Here is a 5,443-nt window from a genome sequence, read left to right as displayed (position 1 = left end):
ATCCTAGACGCATGGAAAGTAGGGTGAATACGGAGTAACACAAGATGTACAACAGTGGAACTAAGGACCCTAGAGATGGGAAAAGGACCAATGAAATGGGTGGACAGTTTGCGGGACTCCACCCGAAGGGGCAGGTAACGAGTGGAAAGCCATACACACTGCCCAATGCGGTAGCGGGTACGCTTACCTAATGTTCTTGTTCTGGGAAGAGTGGAGGTTGATTCCCCATAGAACATTCAAAAGGGGAGAGTCCCGTGGCTGAACAGGGAAGGGTGTTCCGGGCATACTCCACCCAGACCAGTTGTCGGCTCCAGGTAGTGGGGTTGGTTGAGGCCAGGCATCTTAGGGTCGTTTCTAGGTCCTGATTAGCTCGCTCTGACTGGCCTTTGGGTTGGGGATGGAATCTTGTTCTGAGCACACAGCAGTATCTCCTCCCCACCAGATGTTCATGACCACAGAAGCGAGCTTAAATGACCTGACGGATCTGGCCACTATTTCAATTTCACCCTTCATTGGGGATTCAGATTGACCTTTTGGAAACTCCTCTAGCTCCACAATGAAATAGGGTGCAGGCCAGGCAGCAGGCTGTTAGCCAGCCTGCCAGCATAGTGGAGTCTGCCACTAGCACAGTCAGTGTAGTCAGCTCAGCTATCACCATTGAGACCGTGTCTGTGCCTCGACCTAGGTTGGGCAAAACTAAACATGGCGGTGTTCGCCTTAGCAATCTCACTAGGATAAAGACCACCTCCATTCCTGTCATTATTGAAAGAGATCTCACATCTCAAAATAGGGCTACTTAATGTTAGATCCCTTACTTCAAAGGCAATTATAGTCAATGAACTAATCACTGATCATAATCTTGATGTGATTGGCCTGACTGAAACATGGCTTAAGCCTGATGAATTTACTGTGTTAAATGAAGCCTCACCTCCTGGCTACACTAGTGACCATATCCCCCGTGCATCCCGCAAAGGCGGAGGTGTTGCTAACATTTACGATAGCAAATTTCAATTTACAAAAAAAAAAAAAAAAAAGACGTTTTGGTCTTTTGAGCTTCTAGTCATGAAATCTATGCAGCCTACTCAATCACTTTTTGTAGCTACTGTTTACAGGCCTCCTGGGCCATATACAGCGTTCCTCACTGAGTTCCCTGAATTCCTATCGGACCTTGTAGTCATAGCAGATAATATTCTAATCTTTGGTGACTTTAATATTCACATGGAAAAGTCCACAGACCCACTCCAAAAGGCTTTCGGAGCCATCATCGACTCAGTGGGTTTTGTCCTACATGTCTCTGGACCCATCGGACCACCATTTTATTACGTTTGCAATTGCAACAAATAATCTGCTCAGACCCCAACCAAGGAACATCAAAAGTCGTGCTATAAATTCACAGACAACACAAAGATTCCTTGATGTCCTTCCAGATTCCCTCTGTCTACCCAAGGACGCCAGAGGACAAAAATCAGTTAACCACCTAACTGAGGAACTCAATTTAACCTTGCGCAATACCCTAGATGCAGTTGCACCCCTAAAAACTAAAAACATTTCTCATAAGAAACTAGCTCCCTGGTACACAGAAAATACCCGAGCTCTGAAGCAAGCTTCCAGAAAATTGGAACGGAAATGGCGCCACACCAAACTGGAGGTCTTCCGACTAGCTTGGAAAGACAGTACCGTGCAGTACCGAAGAGCCCTTACTGCTGCTCGATCATCCTGTTTTTCTAACTTAATTGAGGAAAATAAGAACAATCCGAAATTCCTTTTTTTATACTGTCGCAAAGCTAACTAAAAAGCAGCATTCCCCAAGAGAGGATGACTTTCACTTTAGCAGTGATAAATTCATGAACTTCTTTGAGGAAAATATTATGATTATTAGAAAGCAAATTACGGACTCCTCTTTAAATCTGCGTATTCCTTCAAAGCTCAGTTGTCCTGAGTCTGCACAACTCTCCCAGGACCTAGGATCAAGAGAGACGCTCAAGTGTTTTAGTACTATATCTCTTGACACAATGATGAAAATAATCATGGCCTATAAACCTTCAAGCTGCATACTGGACCCTATTCCAACTAAACTACTGAAAGAGCTGCTTCCTGTGCTTGGCCCTCCTATGTTGAACATAATAAACGGCTCTCTATCCACCGGATGTGTACCAAACTTACTAAAAGTGGCAGTAATAAAGCCTATCTTGAAAAAGCCAAACCTTGACCCAGAAAATATAAAAAACTATCGGCCTATATCGAATCTTCCATTCCTCTCAAAAATGTTAGAAAAGGCTGTTGCGCAGCAACTTACTGCCTTCCTGAAGACAAACAATGTATATGAAATGCTTCAGTCTGGTTTTAGACCCCATCATAGCACTGAGACGGCACTTGTGAAGGTGGTAAATGACATTTTAATGGCATCGGACCGAGGCTCTGCATCTGTCCTCGTGCTCCTAGACCTTAGTGCTGCTTTTGATACCATCGATCACCACATTCTTTTGGAGAGATTGGAAACCCAAATTGGTCTACACGGACAAGTTCTGGCCTGGTTTAGATCTTATCTGTTGGAAAGATATCAGTTTGTCTCTGTGAATGGTTTGTCCTCTGACAAATCAACTGTAAATTTCGGTGTTCCTCAAGGTTCCGTTTTAGAACCACTATTGTTTTCACTATATATTTTACCTCTTGGGGATGTTATTCGATAACATAATGTTAACTTTCACTGCTATGCGGATGACACACAGCTGTACATTTCAATAAAACATGGTGAAGCTCCAAAATTGCATTTGCTAGAAGCATGTGTTTCAGACATAAGGAAGTGGATGGCTGCAAACTTTCTACTTTTAAACTCGGACAAAACAGAGATGCTTGTTCTAGGTCCCAAGAAACAAAGAGATCTTCTGTTGAATCTGACAATTAATCTTAATGGTTGTACAGTCGTCTCAAATAAAACTGTGAAGGACCTCGGCGTTACTCTGGACCCTGATCTCTCTTTTGAAGAACATATCAAGACCATTTCAAGGACAGCTTTTTTCCATCTACGCAACATTGCAAAAATCAGAAACTTTCTGTCCAAAAATGATGCAGAAAAATTAATCCATGCTTTTGTCACTTCTAGGTTAGACTACTGCAATGCTCTACTTTCCGGCTACCCGGATAAAGCACTAAATAAACTTCAGTTGGTGCTAAATACGGCTGCTAGAATCCTGACTAAAATCAAAAAATTTGATCATATTACTCCAGTGCTAGCCTCTCTACACTGGCTTCCTGTCAAAGCGAGGGCTGATTTCAAGGTTTTACTGCTAACCTACAAAGCATTACATGGGCTTGCTCCTACCTATCTCTCTGATTTGGTCCTGCCGTACATACCTACACGTACGCTACGGTCACAAGACGCAGGCCTCCTAATTGTCCCTAGAATTTCTAAGCAAACAGCTGGAGGCAGGGCTTTCTCCTATAGAGCTCCATTTTTATGGAACGGTCTGCCTACCCATGTCAGAGACGCAAACTCGGTCTCAACCTTTAAGTCTTTACTGAAGACTCATCTCTTCAGTGGGTCATATGATTGAGTGTAGTCTGGCCCAGGAGTGGGAAGGTGAACGGAAAGGCTCTGGAGCAACGAACCGCCCTTGCTGTCTCTGCCTGGCCGGTTCCCCTCTTTCCACTGGGATTCTCTGCCTCTAACCCTATTACAGGGGCTGAGTCACTGGCTTACTGGGGCTCTCTCATGCCGTCCCTGGAAGGGGTGCATCACCTGAGTGGGTTGATTCACTGATGTGGTCATCCTGTCTGGGTTGGCGCCCCCCCTTGGGTTGTGCCATGGCGGAGATCTTTGTGGGCTATACTCAGCCTTGTCTCAGGATGGTAAGTTGGTGGTTGAAGATATCCCTCTAGTGGTGTGGGGGCTGTGCTTTGGCAAAGTGGGTGGGGTTATATCCTTCCTATTTGGCCCTGTTTGGGGGTGTCCTTGGATGGGGCCACAGTGTCTCCTGACCCCTCCTGTCTCAGCCTCCAGTATTTATGCTGCAGTAGTTTATGTGTCGGGGGGCTAGGGTCAGTTTGTTATATCTGGAGTACTTCTCCTGTCCTATTCGGTGTCCTGTGTGAATCTAAGTGTGCGTTCTCTAATTCTCTCCTTCTCTCTTTCTTTCTCTCTCTCGGAGGACCTGAGCCCTAGGACCATGCCCCAGGACTACCTGACATGATGACTCCTTGCTGTCCCCAGTCCACCTGGCCGTGCTGCTGCTCCAGTTTCAACTGTTCTGCCTTATTATTATTCGACCATGCTGGTCATTTATGAACATTTTAACATCTTGGCCATGTTCTGTTATAATCTCCACCCGGCACAGCCAGAAGAGGACTGGCCACCCCACATAGCCTGGTTCCTCTCTAGATTTCTTCCTAGGTTTTGGCCTTTCTAGGGAGTTTTTCCTAGCCACCGTGCTTCTACACCTGCATTGCTTGCTGTTTGGGGTGTTAGGCAGGGTTTCTGTACAGCACTTTGAGATATCAGCTGATGTACGAAGGGCTATATAAATAAATTTGATTTGATTTGATTTGAATAGCTGTTTTTCTTTCAACTATTACTTGTGAATTTTTGAGGGCCTGTAAAATTCCCACTGATCAGCAGGACAGGTTTTGTTTGTGGGTTTTGACAAAGGCTACTGTTATTGTCATGTTCGATGGGGACGTTGCATGATTCGTGGCCTATCTATGCTTTACATTCAATCACTAAGATTATACTTTTTTCTTTCAATAATATTTAAAAAATATATATAATATCAGTCCCAAAGAATAGAGAAACATTTTTTGTTGTTGCTTTAGAGTCAATTATAAATGTGAAACGATGTCAATAACCGTAAGGTCGATTCAATTCAGGATCAGCTCATAAACCGCATGAGGGTTTAGTTTTAGTGATGCAGCACAGTATAGCTAGAGTGGCTGCTGCTCGTGCTCTCTCACGAGCTGCGCATCTGGATCAGTGATGTGTATAAACCCTGGATGACTAACAGGGGGCGCTGTATTGAAGCCATCGCGCAGCCATCTTGGTACTCCTCCTTCGTAAAACATGTTTTTGTTTGTTGAAGCGATAGAAATGCATGTATTAATGTCTACATTCGTTTTAGACACGTGTATTCTATTACAGACACCTTAATGCACACTTTTGAATTATATTATGTGAGCTTAATATAAACAAATATTTTGTTGTTGTTGTTGAGATTATTAATGTTACTGTCCCCATTACAAAAAAGTATACTTAAATACATGTTATTTTGTCCTTGAAACATTTAATTGAAATACTGTAGAATCCCATTAATTCCTATGGAAGACCGCGCCTACCGGGGCGGGCCAATATGGCCGACCGGTGGCTTCAAAGCCACACAATAGACAATACATAGCATCAGCAATCCAGGGTTTATATGCATAATTCATCTAGACGGACGGAGGTAGAGAAGAG

The sequence above is a fragment of the Oncorhynchus nerka genome, linkage group LG16, assembly GCF_034236695.1.
Source record: "Oncorhynchus nerka isolate Pitt River linkage group LG16, Oner_Uvic_2.0, whole genome shotgun sequence".
In the NCBI taxonomy this organism is placed as follows: domain Eukaryota; kingdom Metazoa; phylum Chordata; class Actinopteri; order Salmoniformes; family Salmonidae; genus Oncorhynchus; species Oncorhynchus nerka.
This window is presented reverse-complemented; position numbering follows the sequence as displayed.